At 54.1% G+C, this 19,969-nt stretch overlaps 1 long non-coding RNA gene across 1 annotated transcript; it reads left to right on the top strand.

Annotated features, from left to right (window-relative positions):
- The first annotated feature begins 16,707 nt into the window (after positions 1-16,707).
- On the top strand, positions 16,708-19,969 carry LOC142050903 (uncharacterized). The gene is made up of 3 exons (XR_012658192.1): positions 16,708-16,870; positions 17,143-17,483; positions 19,374-19,969. It is a non-coding gene; the product is annotated as an uncharacterized LOC142050903 (long non-coding RNA).

Here is a 19,969-nt window from a genome sequence, read left to right as displayed (position 1 = left end):
CAGTACATCCCAGTAAATCCCAGTTTGCTCCCAGTACATGCCAGTACATCGCAGTACATTCCAGTTCCGTTCCTGTACATCCCAATACATCCCCGTTCCATGCCAGTACATCCCAGTTCCCTACCAGTTCATCCCCGTACATCCCAATTCCCTCCCGGTTCACTACCACTTCTTTCCCAGTTCCGTCCCATTACATACCAGTTCCGTCCCATTACATCCCAGTTCCGTCCCATTACATCCCAGTACATCCCAGGTCCCTCCCAGTACGTCCCAGTTCCCTCCCAGTACATCCCAGGTCCCTCCCAGTACTGGGAGGGAACTGGGATGTACTGGGAGGCACTACAATGTGCGGGGATGCCCTGGGATGTACCGTGGAGGAACTAGGATGTACAGGCTTGTACTGGGTTGTACCGGGTGGAACTGGCAGGGATTTGGGATGTACCAGGATCTACTGGGATGTACTGGGAGGTAACTGTTATGTACTGGGAAGGAACAGGGAGGGAACTGGGATGTACTGGTAGGGAACTGGGATGTACTGGGAGGGAACTGGGACGTACCGTGAGGACACTGGGATGTACTGTTATGTACTGGGAGGGAAGTGTTATGTACTGAGGGGAACTGGGACATACTGGGATGTACTGGGAGGGAACTGTGAAGTACTGGGATGTACTGGGAGTGAACTGGGAGGGAACTGGTATGTAGTAGGATGTACTGGGTGGGAACTGGGATGTACTGGGAGGGAACTGGTATGTACTGGGAGGGAACTGGGATGTAGTGGGAGGGAACTGGGAGGGAACTGGGATGTACTGGGAGGGACCTGGGATGTACTGGGAGGCACTACAATGTGCGGGGATGCCCTGGGATGTACTGTGGAGGAACTAGGATGTACAGGCTTGTCCTGGGTTGTACCGGGTGGAACTGGCAGGGATTTGGGATGTACCAGGATCTACTGGGATGTACTGGGAGGTAACTGTTATGTACTGGGAGTGAACTGGGAGGGAACTGGGATGTACTGGTAGGGAACTGGGATGTACTGTGAGGGAACTGGGACGTACTGTGAGGACACTGGGATGTACTGGTATGTACTGGGAGGGAAGTGTTATGTACTGAGGGGAACTGGTGCGTACTGGGATGTACTGGGATGGAACTGTGAAGTACTGGGATGTAGTGGGAGTGAACTGGGAGGGAACTGGTATGTAGTAGGATGTACTGGGTGGGAACTGGGATGTACCGGGAGGGAACTGGGATGTACTGGGAGGGAACTGGTATGTACTGGGAGGGAACTGGGATGTACTGGGATGTAGTGGGAGGGAACTGGGAGGGAACTGGGATGTACTGGGAGGGAACTGGTATGTACTGGGAGGGAACTGGGATGTACTGGGACATACTGGCAGGGAACTGGGATGTACTGGGAGGGGATTGGGACGGACTGGGAGGGAACTGGGATGTACTGGGCTGCACTGGTAGGGAACTGGGATGTACTGGGAGGAAACTGGAATGTCCCAGTTGACACCCACTTCCCTCCCAATGCCTCCCAGTATATCCCAGTTTCCTCCCAGTATATCCCAGTTTCCTCCCAGTACATCCCAGTAAATCCCAGCTCGCTGCCAGTACATGCCAATACATCGCTATACATTCCAGTTCTGTTCCTGTACATCCCAATACATCCCCGTTCCATGCCAGTACATCCCAGTTTCCTACCAGTTCATCCCCGTACATCCCAATTCCCTCCCGGTTCACTACCACTTCTTTCCCAGTGCCTCCCAATACATCCCAGTTCCGTCCCATTACATCCCAGTACATCCCAGTTCCCTCCCAGTACGTCCCAGTTCCCTCCCAGTACTCCCAGTACTGGGAGGGACCTGGGATGTACTGGGAGGCACTACAATGTGCGGGGATGCCCTGGGATGTACTGTGGAGGAACTAGGATGTACAGGCTTGTACTGGGTTGTACCGGGTGGAACTAGCAGGGATTTGGGATGTACCAGGATCTACTGGGATGTACTGGGATGTACTGGGAGGTAACTGTTGTGTACTGGGAGGGAACTGGGAGGGAACTGGGACGTACTGGTAGGGAACTGGGATGTACTGGGAGGGAACTGGGACGTACTGTGAGGACACTGGGATGTACTGGTATGTACTGGGAGGGAAGTGTTATGTACTGAGGGGAACTGGGACGTACTGGGATGTACTGGGATGGAACTGTGAAGTACTGGGATGTACTGGGAGTGAACTGGGAGGGAACTGGTATGTAGTAGGATGTACTGGGTGGGAACTGGGATGTACCAGGTTGTACCCGGATGTACTGGGAGGGAACTGGTATGTACTGGGAGGGAACTGGGATGTAGTGGGAGGGAACTGGGAGGGAACTGGGATGTACTGGGAGGGAACTGGTATGTACTGGGAGGGAACTGGGATGTACTGGGACATACTGGCAGGGAACTTGGATGTACTGGGAGGGGATTGGGACGGACTGGGAGGGAACTTGGATGTATTGGGAGGGAAGTGTTATGTACCAAGGGGGAACTGGGACGTACTGTGATGTAGTGGGAGTGAACTGTGAAGTACTGGGATGTACTGTGAGGGAACTGGGATGTACTGGGAGGGAACTTTGAAGTACTGGGATGTACTTAGAGGAAACTGGGAGGCAACAGGCATGTACTGGGATGTACTGGAATGGAACTGGGAGTGAACTGTGTGTGAACTGGGAGGGAACTGGGATGTACTGTGAGGGAACTGGGATGTACTGGGATGTACTGGGAGTGAACTGGGAGGGAACTGGGATGTACTGGGACGGACTGGTAGGGAACTGGGATGTACTGGGAGGAAACTGGCATGTCCCAGTTGACACCGACTTCCCTCCCAGTTTCCTCCCAGTATATCCCAGTTTCCTCCCAGTACATCCCAGTAAATCCCAGTTCGCTCCCAGTACATGCCAATACATCGCCGTACATTCCAGTTCCGTTCCTGTACATCCCAATACATCCCCGTTCCATTCCAGTACCTCCCAGTTTCCTACCGGTTCGTCCCCGTACATCCCAATTCCTTCCCGGTTCACTACCACTTCTTTCCCAGTGCCTCCCAATACATCCCAGTTCCGTCCCATTACATCCCAGTACATCCCAGTTCCCTCCCAGTACGTCCCAGGTCCCTCCCAGTACTGGGAGGGAACTGGGATGTACTGGGAGGCACTACAATGTGCGGGGATGCCCTGGGATGTACTGTGGAGGAACTAGGATGTACAGGCTTGTACTGGGTTGTACCGGGTGGAACTGGCAGGGATTTGAAATGTCCTAGGATCTACTAGGATGTACTGAGATGTACTGGGAGGTAACTGTTGTGTACTGGGACTGAACTGGGAGGGAACTGGGATGTACTTGGAGGGAAATGGGAGAGAACTGAGATGTACTGGAGGGAACTGGGATGTACTGGGATATCCTGGAGGGAACTGGAATGGAATAAGAGGGAACTGGGACGTACTGGGAGGGAACTAGGACGCACTGGTCGGAAACAGGGACGGAACTGGGATGTACTGGGACGTACTGGGATGTACTGGGACGTACTGGGAGGGAACTGTTGTGTACTGGGAGTGAACTGGGAGGGAACTGGTATGTAGTAGGATGTAGTGGGTGGCAACTGGGATGTACCGGGAGGGAACTGGGATGGACTGGGAGGGAACTGGGATGTAGTGGGACATACTGGGAGGGAACTGGGATGTACTGGGGTGTACTGGCAGGGAATTGTTATGTACCGAGGGGGAACTGGGATGTACTGGGAGTGAACTGTGAAGTACTGGGATGTACTTAGAGGGAAGTGGGAGGGAACTTGAATGTAGTGGGAGGGTACTGGGATTTACTTGGAGGAAAGTGGCATGTACTGGGATGTACTGGAATGGAACTGGGAGTGAACTGTGTGTGAACTGTGAGGGAACTGGGATGTTCTGTGAGGGAACTGGGATGTACTGGGACGTACTGGGACAGACTGGGAGGGAACTGGGATGTACTGGGAGGGATCTGGGATGTACTGGGAGGCACTACAATGTGCGGGGATGCCCTGGGATGTACCGTGGAGGAACTAGGATGTACAGGCTTGTACTGGGTTGTACCGGGTGGAACTGGCAGGGATTTGGGATGTACCAGGATGTACTGGGATGTACTGGGATGTACTGGGAGGTAACTGTTATGTACTGGGAAGGAACTGGGAGGGAACTGGGATGTACTGGGATGGAACTGGGATGTACTGGGAGTGAACTGGTATGTAGTAGGATGTACTGGGTGGGAACTGGGATGTACCAGGATGTACTGGGATGTACTGGGAGGGAACTGGTATGTACTGGGAGGGAACTGGGACGTACTGTGAGGACACTGGGATGTACTGGGATGTACTGGGAGGGAACTGGTATGTACTGGGAGGGAACTGGGACGTACTGGGATGTACTGGGAGGGAACTGTGAAGTACTGGGATGTACTGGGAGTGAACTGGGAGGGAACTGGTATGTAGTAGGATGTACTGGGTGGGAACTGGGATGTACCAGGATGTACTGGGAGGGAACTGGTATGTACTGGAAGGGAACTGGTATGTACTGGCAGGGAACTGGTATGTACTGGGAGGGAACTGGGATGTACTGGGATGTAGTGGGAGGGAACTGGGAGGGAACTGGGATGTACTGTGAGGGAACTGGTATGTACTGGGAGGGAACTGGGATGTACTGGGACATACTGGCAGGGAACTGGGATGTACTGGGAGGGGATTGGGATGTACTGGGAGGGAACTTGGATGTATTGGGAGGGAAGTGTTATGTACCAAGGGGGAACTGGGACGTACTGGGATGTAGTGGGAGTGAACTGTGAAGTACTGGGATGTACTGTGAGGGAACTGGGATGTACTGGGAGGGAACTTTGAAGTAGTGGGATGTACTTAGAGGAAACTGGGAGGCAACTGGCATGTACTGGGATGTACTGGAATGGAACTGGGAGTGAACTGTGTGTGAACAGTGAGGGAACTGCGATGTACTGGGAGGGAACTGGCATGTACTGGGATGTACTGGAATGGAACTGGGAGTGAACTGTGTGTGAACTGTGAGGGAACTGAGATGTACTGGAGGGAACTGGGATGTACTGGGATATACTGGAGGGAACTGGAATGGACTAAGAGGGAACTGGGACGTACTGGGAGGGAACTAGGACGCACTGGTAGGGAACTGGGACGGAACTGGGATGTACTGGGACGTACTGGGAGGGAACTGGGACGTACTGGGAGGTAACTGTTGTGTACTGGGAGTGAACTGGGAGGGAACTGGTATGTAGTAGGATGTACTGGGTGGGAACTGGGATGTACCAGGATGTACTGGGATGTACTGGGAGGGAACTGGTATGTACTGGGAGGGAACTGGGATGTACTGGGACATACTGGCAGGGAACTGGGATGTACTGGGAGGGGATTGGGACGGACTGGGAGGGAACTGGGATGTACTGGGCTGCACTGGTAGGGAACTGGGATGTACTGGGAGGAAACTGGAATGTCCCAGTTGACACCCACTTCCCTCCCAATGCCTCCCAGTATATCCCAGTTTCCTCCCAGTATATCCCAGTTTCCTCCCAGTACATCCCAGTAAATCCCAGCTCGCTGCCAGTACATGCCAATACATCGCTGTACATTCCAGTTCTGTTCCTGTACATCCCAATACATCCCCGTTCCATGCCAGTACATCCCAGTTTCCTACCAGTTCATCCCCGTACATCCCAGTTCCCTCCTGGTTCACTACCACTTCTTTCCCAGTGCCTCCCAATACATCCCAGTTCCGTCCCATTACATCCCAGTACGTCCCAGTTCCCTCCCAGTACATCCCAGGTCCCTCCCAGTACTGGGAGGGAACTGGGATGTACTGGGAGGCACTACAATGTGCGGGGATGCCCTGGGATGTACTGTGGAGGAACTAGGATGTACAGGCTTGTACTGGGTTGTACCGGGTGGAACTGGCAGGGATTTGGGATGTACCAGGATCTACTGGGATGTACTGGGATGTACTGGGAGGTAACTGTTGTGTACTGGGAGTGAACTGGGAGAGAACTGGGATGTACTGGGAGGGAACTGGGATGTACTGTGAGGACACTGGGATGTACTGGTATGTACTGGGAGGGAAGTGTTATGTACTGAGGGGAACTGGGACGTACTGGGACGTGCTGGGAGGGAACTATGAAGTATTGGGATGTACTTAGAGGGAACTGGGATGTACTGGGAGGGAACTGGGAGTGAACTGGGAGGGAACTGTGAAGTACTGGGATGTACTGGGAGGGAACTGGGATGTACTGGGAGGGAACTGGGATGTACTGGGTGGAAAGTGTTGGGAATTGGGATTTACTGGGAGGGAACTGGGATGGACTGGGAGGGAACTGGGATGTAGTGGGACATACTGGGAGGGAACTGGGATGTACTGGGGTGTACTGGGAGGGAACTGTTATGTACCGAGGGGGAACTGGGATGTACTGGGAGTGAACTGTGAAGTACTGGGATGTACTTAGAGGGAAGTGGGAGGGAACTTGGATGTAGTGGGAGGGAACTGGGGTTTACTTGGAGGAAAGTGGCATGTACTGGGATGTACTGGAATGGAACTGGGAGTGAACTGTGTGTGAACTGTGAGGGAACTGGGATGTACTGTGAGGGAACTGGGATGTACTGGGATGTACTGGGACGGACCGGGAGGGAACTGGGATGTACTGGGAGGGATCTGGGATGTACTGGGCTGCACTGGTAGGGAACTGGGATGTACTGGGAGGAAACTGGAATGTCCCAGTTGACACCCACTTCCCTCCCAGTGCCTCCCAGTATATCCCAGTTTCCTCCCAGTACATCCCAGTAAATCCCAGTTTGCTCCCAGTACATGCCAGTACATCGCAGTACATTCCAGTTCCGTTCCTGTACATCCCAATACATCCCCGTTCCATGCCAGTACATCCCAGTTCCCTACCAGTTCATCCCCGTACATCCCAATTCCCTCCCGGTTCACTACCACTTCTTTCCCAGTTCCGTCCCATTACATACCAGTTCCGTCCCATTACATCCCAGTTCCGTCCCATTACATCCCAGTACATCCCAGGTCCCTCCCAGTACGTCCCAGTTCCCTCCCAGTACATCCCAGGTCCCTCCCAGTACTGGGAGGGAACTGGGATGTACTGGGAGGCACTACAATGTGCGGGGATGCCCTGGGATGTACTGTGGAGGAACTAGGATGTACAGGCTTGTACTGGGTTGTACCGGGTGGAACTGGCAGGGATTTGGGATGTACCAGGATCTACTGGGATGTACTGGGAGGTAACTGTTATGTACTGGGAAGGAACAGGGAGGGAACTGGGATGTACTGGTAGGGAACTGGGATGTACTGGGAGGGAACTGGGACGTACCGTGAGGACACTGGGATGTACTGTTATGTACTGGGAGGGAAGTGTTATGTACTGAGGGGAACTGGGACATACTGGGATGTACTGGGAGGGAACTGTGAAGTACTGGGATGTACTGGGAGTGAACTGGGAGGGAACTGGTATGTAGTAGGATGTACTGGGTGGGAACTGGGATGTACTGGGAGGGAACTGGTATGTACTGGGAGGGAACTGGGATGTAGTGGGAGGGAACTGGGAGGGAACTGGTATGTACTGGGAGGGAACTGGGACGTACTGGGACATACTGGCAGGGAACTGGGATGTACTGGGAGGGGATTGGGACGGACTGGGAGGGAACTGGGATGTACTGGGCTGCACTGGTAGGGAACTGGGATGTACTGGGAGGAAACTGGAATGTCCCAGTTGACACCCACTTCCCTCCCAATGCCTCCCAGTATATCCCAGTTTCCTCCCAGTATATCCCAGTTTCCTCCCAGTACATCCCAGTAAATCCCAGTTCGCTCCCAGTACATCCCAGTACATCGCAGTACATTCCAGTTCCGTTCCTGTCCATCCCAATACATCCCCGTTCCATGCCAGTACATCCCAGTTTCCTACCAGTTCATCCCCGTACATCCCAATTCCCTCCCGGTTCACTACCACTTCTTTCCCAGTGCCTCCCAATACATCCCAGTTCCGTCCCATTACATCCCAGTACATCCCAGTTCCCTCCCAGTACGTCCCAGTTCCCTCCCAGTACTGGGAGGGAGCTGGGATGTACTGGGAGGCACTACAATGTGCGGGGATGCCCTGGGATGTACCGTGGAGGAACTAGGATGTACAGGCTTGTCCTGGGTTGTACCGGGTGGAACTGGCAGGGATTTGGGATGTACCAGGATCTACTGGGATGTACTGGGAGGTAACTGTTATGTACTGGGAGTGAACTGGGAGGGAACTGGGATGTACTGGTAGGGAACTGGGATGTACTGGGAGGGAACTGGGACGTACTGTGAGGACACTGGGATGTACTGGTATGTACTGGGAGGGAAGTGTTATGTACTGAGGGGAACTGGTGCGTACTGGGATGTGCTGGGATGGAACTGTGAAGTACTGGGATGTACTGGGAGTGAACTGGGAGGGAACTGGTATGTAGTAGGATGTACTGGGTGGGAACTGGGATGTACCAGGATGTACTGGGATGTACTGGGAGGGAACTGGTATGTACTGGGAGGGAACTGGGAGGGAACTGGGATGTAGTGGGAGGGAACTGGTATGTACTGGGAGGGAACTGGGATGTACTGGGACATACTGGCAGGGAACTGGGATGTACTGGGAGGGGATTGGGATGTACTGGGAGGGAACTTGGATGTATTGGGAGGGAAGTGTTATGTACCAAGGGGGAACTGGGACGTACTGGGATGTAGTGGGAGTGAACTGTGAAGTACTGGGATGTACTGTGAGGGAACTGGGATGTACTGGGAGGGAACTTTAAAGTACTGGGATGTACTTAGAGGAAACTGGGAGGCAACTGGCATGTACTGGGATGTACTGGAATGGAACTGGGAGTGAACTGTGTGTGAACTGGGAGGGAACTGGGATGTACTGTGAGGGAACTGGGATGTACTGGGATGTACTGGGAGGGACTGGGAGGGATCTGGGATGTACTGGGCTGCACTGGTAGGGAACTGGGATGTACTGGGAGGAAACTGGAATGTCCCAGTTGACACCCACTTCCCTCCCAGGTTCCTCCCAGTATATCCCAGTTTCCTCCCAGTATATCCCAGTTCCCTCCCAGTACGTCCCAGTTCCCTCCCAGTACTGGGAGGGAACTGGGATGTACTGGGAGGCACTACAATGTGCGGGGATGCCCTGGGATGTACTGTGGAGGAACTAGGATGTACAGGCTTGTACTGGGTTGTACCGGGTGGAACTGGCAGGGATTTGGGATGTACTGGGATGTACTGGGAGGTATCTGTTATGTACTGGGAGTGAACTGGGAGGGAACTGGGATGTACTGGGACGGACTGGGAGGGAACTGGGACGGACTGGGATGCACTGGTAGGGAACTGGGATGTACTGGGAGGAAACTGGAATGTCCCAGTTGACACCCACTTCCCTCCCAGTTTCCTCCCAGTATATCCCAGTTTCCTCCCAGTACATCCCAGTAAATCCCAGTTTGCTCCCAGTACATGCCAGTACATTCCAGTTCCGTTCCTGTACATCCCAATACATCCCCGTTCCATGCCAGTACATCCCAGTTTCCTACCAGTTCATCCCCGTACATCCCAATTCCCTCCCGGTTCGCTACCACTTCTTTCCCAGTGCCTCCCAATACATCCCAGTTCCGTCCCATTACATCCCAGTACATCCCAGGTCCCTCCCAGTACATCCCAGGTCCCTCCCAGTACATCCCAGGTCCCTCCCAGTACTGGGAGGGAACTGGGATGTACTGGGAGGCACTACAATGTGCGGGGATGCCCTGGGATGTACTGTGGAGGAACTAGGATGTACAGGCTTGTACTGGGTTGTACCGGGTGGAACTGGCAGGGATTTGGGATGTACCAGGATCTACTGGGATGTACTGGGATGTACTGGGAGGTAACTGTTATGTACTGGGAGTGAACTGGGAGGGAACTGGGACGTACTGGTAGGGAACTGGGATGTACTGGGAGGGAACTGGGACGTACTGTGAGGACACTGGGATGTACTGTTATGTACTGGGAGGGAAGTGTTATGTACAGAGGGGAACCGGTGCGTACTGGGATGTACTGGGATGGAACTGTGAAGTACTGGGATGTACTGGGAGTGAACTGGGAGGGAACTGGTATGTGGTAGGATGTACTGGGTGGGAACTGGGATGTACCAGGATGTACTGGGATGTACTGGGAGGGAACTGGTATGTACTGGGAGGGAACTGGTATGTACTGGCAGGGAACTGGGATGTACTGGGAGGGGATTGGGACGGACTGGGAGGGAACTGGGATGTACTGGGCTGCACTGGTAGGGAACTGGGATGTACTGGGAGGAAACTGGAATGTCCCAGTTGACACCCACTTCCCTCCCAATGCCTCCCAGTATATCCCAGTTTCCTCCCAGTATATCCCAGTTTCCTCCCAGTACATCCCAGTAAATCCCAGCTCGCTGCCAGTACATGCCAATACATCGCTGTACATTCCAGTTCTGTTCCTGTACATCCCAATACATCCCCGTTCCATGCCAGTACATCCCAGTTCCCTACCAGTTCATCCCCGTACATCCCAATTCCCTCCCGGTTCACTACCACTTCTTTCCCAGTTCCGTCCCATTACATCCCAGTTCCGTCCCATTACATCCCAGTACATCCCAGTTCCCTCCCAGTACATCCCAGGTCCCTCCCAGTACATCCCAGGTCCCTCCCAGTACTGGGAGGGAACTGGGATGTACTGGGAGGCACTACAATGTGCGGGGATGCCCTGGGATGTACTGTGGAGGAACTAGGATGTACAGGCTTGTACTGGGCTGTACCGGGTGGAACTGGCAGGGATTTGGGATGTACCAGGATCTACTGGGATGTACTGGGAGGTAACTGTTATGTACTGGGAAGGAACAGGGAGGGAACTGGGATGTACTGGTAGGGAACTGGGATGTACTGGGAGGGAACTGGGACGTACTGTGAGGACACTGGGATGTACTGGTATGTACTGGGAGGGAAGTGTTATGTACTGAGGGGAACTGGGACGTACTGGGATGTACTGGGAGGGAACTGTGAAGTACTGGGATGTACTGGGAGTGAACTGGGAGGGAACTGGTATGTAGTAGGATGTACTGGGTGGGAACTGGGATGTACCAGGATGTACTGGGATGTACTGGGAGGGAACTGGTATGTACTGGGAGGGAACTGGGATGTACTGGGACATACTGGCAGGGAACTGGGATGTACTGGGAGGGGATTGGGACGGACTGGGAGGGAACTGGGATGTACTGGGCTGCACTGGTAGGGAACTGGGATGTACTGGGAGGAAACTGGAATGTCCCAGTTGACACCCACTTCCCTCCCAATGCCTCCCAGTATATCCCAGTTTCCTCCCAGTATATCCCAGTTTCCTCCCAGTACATCCCAGTAAATCCCAGTTCGCTCCCAGTACATCCCAGTACATCGCAGTACATTCCAGTTCCGTTCCTGTACATCCCAATACATCCCCGTTCCATGCCAGTACATCCCAGTTTCCTACCAGTTCATCCCCGTACATCCCAATTCCCTCCCGGTTCACTACCACTTCTTTCCCAGTTCCGTCCCATTACATCCCAGTTCCGTCCCATTACATCCCAGTACATCCCAGTTCCCTCCCAGTACGTCCCAGTTCCCTCCCAGTACATCCCAGTTCCCTCCCAGTACTGGGAGGCACCTGGGATGTACTGGGAGGCACTACAATGTGCGGGGATGCCCTGGGATGTACTGTGGAGGAACTAGGATGTACAGGCTTGTACTGGGTTGTACCGGGTGGAACTGGCAGGGATTTGGGATGTACCAGGATCTACTGGGATGTACTGGGATGTACTGGGAGGTAACTGTTATGTACTGGGAGTGAACTGGGAGGGAACTGGGACGTACTGGTAGGGAACTGGGATGTACTGGGAGGGAACTGGGACGTACTGTGAGGACACTGGGATGTACTGGTATGTACTGGGAGGGAAGTGTTATGTACTGAGGGGAACTGGGACGTACTGGGATGTACTGGGATGGAACTGTGAAGTACTGGGATGTACTGGGAGTGAACTGGGAGGGAACTGGTATGTAGTAGGATGTACTGGGTGGGAACTGGGATGTACGAGGATGTACTGGGATGTACTGGGAGGGAACTGGTATGTACTGGGAGGGAACTGGGATGTAGTGGGAGGGAACTGGGAGGGAACTGGGATGTACTGGCAGGGAACTGGTATGTACTGGGAGGGAACTGGGATGTACTGGGACATACTGGCAGGGAACTGGGATGTACTGGGAGGGGATTGGGATGTACTGGGAGGGAACTTGGATGTATTGGGAGGGAAGTGTTATGTACCAAGGGGGAACTGGGACGTACTGGGATGTAGTGGGAGTGAACTGTGAAGTACTGGGATGTACTGTGAGGGAACTGGGATGTACTGGGAGGGAACTTTAAAGTACTGGGATGTACTTAGAGGAAACTGGGAGGCAACTGGCATGTACTGGGATGTACTGGAATGGAACTGGGAGTGAACTGTGTGTGAACTGGGAGGGAACTGGGATGTACTGTGAGGGAACTGGGATGTACTGGGATGTACTGGGACGGACTGGGAGGGAACTGGGATGTACTGGGCTGCACTGGTAGGGAACTGGGATGTACTGGGAGGAAACTGGAATGTCCCAGTTGACACCCACTTCCCTCCCAGGTTCCTCCCAGTATATCCCAGTTTCCTCCCAGTATATCCCAGTTTCCTCCCAGTACATCCCAGTAAATCCCAGCTCGCTGCCAGTACATGCCAATACATCGCTGTACATTCCAGTTCTGTTCCTGTACATCCCAATACATCCCCGTTCCATGCCAGTACATCCCAGTTTCCTACCAGTTCATCCCCGTACATCCCAATTCCCTCCCGGTTCACTACCACTTCTTTCCCACTTCCGTCCCATTACATCCCAGTTCCGTCCCATTACATCCCAGTACATCCCAGTTCCCTCCCAGTACATCCCAGGTCCCTCCCAGTTAATCCCAGGTCCCTCCCAGTACTGGGAGGGAACTGGGATGTACTGGGAGGCACTACAATGTGCGGGGATGCCCTGGGATGTACTGTGGAGGAACTAGGATGTACAGGCTTGTACTGGGTTGTACCGGGTGGAACTGGCAGGGATTTGGGATGTACCAGGATCTCCTGGGATGTACTGGGATGTACTGGGAGGTAACTGTTGTGTACTGGGAGTGAACTGGGAGAGAACTGGGATGTACTGGGAGGGAACTGGGATGTACTGTGAGGACACTGGGATGTACTGGTATGTACTGGGAGGGAAGTGTTATGTACTGAGGGGAACTGGGACGTACTGGGACGTGCTGGGAGGGAACTATGAAGTATTGGGATGTACTTAGAGGGAACTGGGATGTACTGGGAGGGAACTGGGAGTGAACTGGGAGGGAACTGTGAAGTACTGGGATGTACTGGGAGGGAACTGGGATGTACTGGGAGGGAACTGGGATGTACTGGGTGGAAAGTGTTGGGAATTGGGATTTACTGGGAGGGAACTGGGATGGACTGGGAGGGAACTGGGATGTAGTGGGACATACTGGGAGGGAACTGGGATGTACTGGGGTGTACTGGGAGGGAACTGTTATGTACCGAGGGGGAACTGGGATATACTGGGAGTGAACTGTGAAGTACTGGGATGTACTTAGAGGGAAGTGGGAGGGAACTTGGATGTAGTGGGAGGGAACTGGGGTTTACTTGGAGGAAAGTGGCATGTACTGGGATGTACTGGAATGGAACTGGGAGTGAACTGTGTGTGAACTGTGAGGGAACTGGGATGTACTGTGAGGGAACTGGGATGTACTGGGATGTACTGGGACGGACTGGGAGGGAACTGGGATGTACTGGGAGGGATCTGGGATGTACTGGGCTGCACTGGTAGGGAACTGGGATGTACTGGGAGGAAACTGGAATGTCCCAGTTGACACCCACTTCCCTCCCAGTGCCTCCCAGTATATCCCAGTTTCCTCCCAGTACATCCCAGTAAATCCCAGTTTGCTCCCAGTACATGCCAGTACATCGCAGTACATTCCAGTTCCGTTCCTGTACATCCCAATACATCCCCGTTCCATGCCAGTACATCCCAGTTCCCTACCAGTTCATCCCCGTACATCCCAATTCCCTCCCGGTTCACTACCACTTCTTTCCCAGTTCCGTCCCATTACATACCAGTTCCGTCCCATTACATCCCAGTTCCGTCCCATTACATCCCAGTACATCCCAGGTCCCTCCCAGTACGTCCCAGTTCCCTCCCAGTACATCCCAGGTCCCTCCCAGTACTGGGAGGGAACTGGGATGTACTGGGAGGCACTACAATGTGCGGGGATGCCCTGGGATGTACTGTGGAGGAACTAGGATGTACAGGCTTGTACTGGGTTGTACCGGGTGGAACTGGCAGGGATTTGAAATGTCCTAGGATCTACTAGGATGTACTGAGATGTACTGGGAGGTAACTGTTGTGTACTGGGACTGAACTGGGAGGGAACTGGGATGTACTTGGAGGGAAATGGGAGAGAACTGAGATGTACTGGAGGGAACTGGGATGTACTGGGATATCCTGGAGGGAACTGGAATGGAATAAGAGGGAACTGGGACGTACTGGGAGGGAACTAGGACGCACTGGTCGGAAACAGGGACGGAACTGGGATGTACTGGGACGTACTGGGATGTACTGGGACGTACTGGGAGGGAACTGTTGTGTACTGGGAGTGAACTGGGAGGGAACTGGTATGTAGTAGGATGTAGTGGGTGGCAACTGGGATGTACCGGGAGGGAACTGGGATGGACTGGGAGGGAACTGGGATGTAGTGGGACATACTGGGAGGGAACTGGGATGTACTGGGAGGGAACTGGGATGTACTGGGACGTACTGGGACAGACTGGGAGGGAACTGGGATGTACTGGGAGGGATCTGGGATGTACTGGGACGTACTGGGACAGACTGGGAGGGAACTGGGATGTACTGGGAGGGATCTGGGATGTACTGGGAGGCACTACAATGTGCGGGGATGCCCTGGGATGTACCGTGGAGGAACTAGGATGTACAGGCTTGTACTGGGTTGTACCGGGTGGAACTGGCAGGGATTTGGGATGTACCAGGATGTACTGGGATGTACTGGGATGTACTGGGAGGTAACTGTTATGTACTGGGAAGGAACTGGGAGGGAACTGGGATGTACTGGTAGGGAACTGGGATGTACTGGGAGGGAACTGGGACGTACCGTGAGGACACTGGGATGTACTGTTATGTACTGGGAGGGAAGTGTTATGTACTGAGGGGAACTGGGACGTACTGGGATGTGCTGGGAGGGAACGTGAAGTACTGGGATGTACTTAGAGGGAACTGGGATGGAACTGGGATGGAACTGGGAGGGAACTGGTATGTAGTAGGATGTACTGGGTGGGAACTGGGATGTACCAGGATGTACTGGGATGTAGTGGGAGGGAACTGGTATGTACTGGGAGGGAACTGGGATGTAGTGGGATGTACTGGGAGGGAACTGGGATGTACTGTGAGGGAACTGGGATGTACTGGGACATACTGGGAGGGAACTGGGATGTACTGGGAGGGAATCGGGATGTAATGGGAGGGAACTGGGATGTATTGGGAGGGAAGTGTTATGTACCAAGGGGGAACTGGGACGTACTGGGATGTAGTGGGAGTGAACTGTGAAGTACTGGGATGTACTGTGAGGGAACTGGGATGTACTGGGAGGGAACTTTGAAGTACTGGGATGTACTTAGAGGAAACTGGGAGGCAACTGGCATGTACTGGGATGTACTGGAATGGAACTGGGAGTGAACTGTGTGTGAACTGGGAGGGAACTGGGATGTACTGTGAGGGAACTGGGATGTACTGGGACGGACTGGGAAGGAACTGGGAGGGACTGGGAGGGATCTGGGATGTACTGGGCTGCACTGGTAGGGAACTGGGATGTACTGGTAGGGAACTGGGATGTACTGGGCGTCGCTGGGAGGGAGCTGGGATATACTGGGATCCATACTGTGTGGCATGTTGGTCATTACTGGGACGCACTGGTCTATACGCGCGGGCTGATGTCTGACCCCTCTGGCCCCACCCACCTTTGCGACAGGCCCCGCTCCCTGGCGAGGGCCTGGTGGGGTGGGGCCGTGCTCGTGTGCTCCCCAGCATCCCCAGTTAGCAAGAGGTCCCACCCCCTGGTGACAGCCTGGGGGTGTTGCTGGTGCTGCCTGGCCCCACCCTCCATAGCAACAGGCCCTGCCCTTGGTGATGGCTCCAGGGGCATTGCCAGCGTCCCTTTGGACACACCCCCTTAGTGACAGGCCCCACCCCCCGGCAACGGCCCGGGGGGCGGTGCCGGCTCTCTCCCCTTAGCGACAGGCCCCACCCCCCGGCAACGGCCCGGGGGGCGGTGCCGGCTCTCTCCCCTTAGCGACAGGCCCCGCCCCCCGGCAACAGCCCGAGCCTGTGTTTGCTCCGCTCGGGGGGCTCGGTTTGGGTGTTTTCTCTCCCCCCTCCCTCCCGTGCCGGGAACTCCAGGCGGCTCTCGTACGGCTCCCGGGGCCTTCACCCCCCGGGGGGCTCGGCCCGCCCCTTTCGCGGGGCGCTGTGGGAAGGGCGGGGGCGGGGCCCGGGGGTGGAAGAGCCCCGGCTCTGGCCCTGGGCTTCTCTGGCGTCGGTGCTCCCGTGTTCCCTCGGGCGGTCGCAGCTTTGGGGCTGTCTCAGCCCCCCGGGCAGGCGTGCTCTGGCGTTTAGAGAAGCGGAGGCGTTGCCTGAGGTAAGGATTCCAGAGCTTGGCACTCTTTGGCGGCATCTGTACTAGAAAGGTCCCTTGTGGCCTGCTTTGCTTTTTTTCTCCCAGGATGCTGTTTTGGGCGCTGAGGGGGCGGTGAGACGGGTTAGTGGTATGGTGTTCTGTTTGGGGTTTGGTTTTTGCTTTGCTGTTTTTTTTCCCCTCGTGAGATCATTTTATTGTGCTGCTGCAATTCCTGTCTTTACTGAACCCGGAACCTTGGGGGTTTTCACTAGTTGTGCCGTTCACTGTTTCAGGTGTTGCCTTGGCCTCTCAACAGCCGTGGCACAACCTGCAGCGATGCTGCCTCTCCAGGCCCCCGCAGGCCCCGCTTTCTTGTCCAGCCAGGCGGGAAAGCGTGGTTGTTGCAGAAACAGCTACGCCCTGCGACTCCTCCTCAGGTTGTTGGCTCGGCCCCAACAGCGTACAGGCTGCTGAGGTCACCGCCTCCGCGCGGGACGCAGGCGGCCCGGAGAGCTTTACCCCGCGCCATTTCCGTCCCCTCTGGGCAGCAGCGGAGCTGCCGCCGCTTCAGGCGGCCGCTTTCTCGAGGGCGAGGAGCTGGGATGACAACGGGCCGCTGCAGACTCTGGTCAGGGTAAGAGGCTGTTCCCTGGGGAGCCGGCGCAGGGGGAGCGGAGGTACGCACGGGCACTTGTCGGTGCCCCTGGCCGGTAAAGGGAAGGTTAAATTGTTAGAGTGCAAATAAATACATATTATTTAGGGAGGAGTCGTGACTAAATTTAATCACACCTATTACTGAACAAACCAGGCAGTCATTATTCCTAATCTGTAGTTAAAAAAAATAAAGGCAGTCCTTTTTTATGCCATAAATAGAGTTGCGAGTCATTAATAGCTCAATCTAAATACAGCCGTTACTAAATCAACTGCAGGCATTAATGACTCCTGATCAGAAACAAAATAAGGAAATTTTCGAATCTAGAATGAAAATCGACCCGGAAAGCTAAATTGGGAGCGGGTAGTACTGAAATTGTAACAGGGCTGTTAGAAAGTTCAGAGGCAGCGACAGCTCCTGCTTCCAACCCAAGCAGTAAACGAAGCTTTAGGTTCTTAAATGAAGAGAAATAAAGGTGAGCTGTTAAACAGTGGCTGGGGTCAAGCGTAGCTATTAAGAAAATTTGCAGGTACGGGTGATTCCTGAGCAGAACTAACAATTCCAGAAGATTTAGATTTAAAAACTACAGAGCTAATGGAGTGCCACAACCGCCCGGATGTAACTGCAGCCGCTTTGGGGGAATGCCCCAGCCCCCCCAGCCACCGCTATTAATTACTGCCAAGGAGAGCGAAAGTGAAAGTAGAAGCAGTGCAGGTGAAGTGTGAGCAGTACGCTTTTTCCTAAGTCATCTCTTCGTGTCAGGAGAGGAAAGAAAATGGAAAGAAGATGTTTGCAGGGGGTCTGTGCTGGGTTACCTGCGCGTCTCTTCCGTGCGTCCTTGAGGAGACATTTAGCTCCTGTTGGGTGCTCGCAGGTGGAGACAGGGCGAGCTGGAGGCAGGATCGGTGCCGGCACTGATAAAGGGATGGGCAACGAGCGGAGAGAAGAGGGGGCAAGGGCTGAAAAAGGGTCACCGGTTCTGCAGGGAAGGCAGCGGGATGTGACTCGGCAACCGCTCTGACGAGCGCAGGGTCATTCGCTGCGATGAAGTCAGGGTCTGCGGCTGGCCCGGAGAGGCAGCAGAAATCCCAAACTCTTTGCAGGGGTACCGGCCAGATTAGGGCAACACCTGAACAGTAAAACCATTTAGGGGAAGCAGAGCTGGGCTGCACCGCGTGGCCAACCTCCCTCTTCTCCGTGAGTCCCAAAGGGGCAGCTCCAAGAATGTGCTGAGAATTCATCCCTTGCGCTAAAAATGAGACGCAAGTAGCACCCACCCGTGAATTTTATTTTCTCTCTCGCTCTGCGGCTCCTGCCTGCTTGTCTCTCCTCAGTGCTCACCTGCACCTGTGCTCGGATGGGGCAGCTGAGGGAAGGTGCTGCCATCTCCCCAGCCCCGGCGGACCGCCCCTCAGCTGTGTCCTCTGTCAGGGAGCGTCGTCATCTCTCCTGCCTCCCAGAGCGTGTCCTGTAGTGGCAGACACGCGGGCTTTTCCCTGCACGCGCATACGGGAAGGGAAGGGAAGGGAAGGGAAGCACAGTGAGAGCTGGGCTTGTCAAAGAGTAATGGGGGTGGTGGGAAGCGTAGCTAGAACCGGAGAGCTACAGCGCAAAAGCGAAGCGGACGGGACACAAAAGTAAAATGGTGCACAGGAATGCTGAGGAGAGAACTCCCGCAGCACACAGGAAATCAGTGTCAGAATCTATTGTCTTCTGACTGCCAAATTAAAAATAATGGCACGCTTTGCAACGCTAAGCTCGCTCTAATCGTCTGAACTGTTTCTTTCCAACCCCCACCGCCCCCAGCACACCGCTCAGCCTCCTCAGCCTGAAATGCCTTGTTTTCCTTCTTTTTTTTTTTTTTTATGACAGGGCAACTTCTGTTCCCGAGGTGGTGCCTACGGTACAGCTATCTCTTCGAAGACAGTTTGGTTTAGGTCAGAGAATGTTGAGCCTGGACTGAATCAGCCTCTGTTTCTATTTCTGGAAATCGTCGGTCCTGTGCATCAAGCCCGGAAAAAAGGAAATATGAACCAAAGGACGTGGGGCCTGCAGGGCTAGGAAATTATTTGAGAAGAGGTTCAGTGGGGAAATGACTCTTTGTCTGTGGGGCGTCCAGGCAAGCAACCCAGCTGCTAGAAAGCGGCGCTGTCCCCAGGATGGCCTCGGCGGTCCCGTTGGAGTCGGGGCAACAAGGACAAGGCAGGGTGAAGCATCTGGCCTGCCGTGTGGAACGTGACTGTACAAAGCACGTGTGATGCACTGCAAGTTTACTTGTTTAAACTGTGAGTTAAAGAAGGTGTGCGGTTGCTTTGTAAACAGCCGACGCTCTAAAGCTACACCCATCTAATTGCTAGCTGTATTAAATCTATCGTATTGCTGTTTCTGCATTAAAAAATAAAAAAGTAACAAACCAACACACCTATGTAAGCACTTCTAAGTACAATGGAAAACCACTGTTTAACGCG

The sequence above is a fragment of the Phalacrocorax aristotelis genome, unplaced genomic scaffold (genome assembly GCF_949628215.1).
Source record: "Phalacrocorax aristotelis unplaced genomic scaffold, bGulAri2.1 scaffold_38, whole genome shotgun sequence".
NCBI classification, from domain to species: Eukaryota; Metazoa; Chordata; class Aves; order Suliformes; family Phalacrocoracidae; genus Phalacrocorax; species Phalacrocorax aristotelis.
This window is presented reverse-complemented; position numbering and strand designations above follow the sequence as displayed.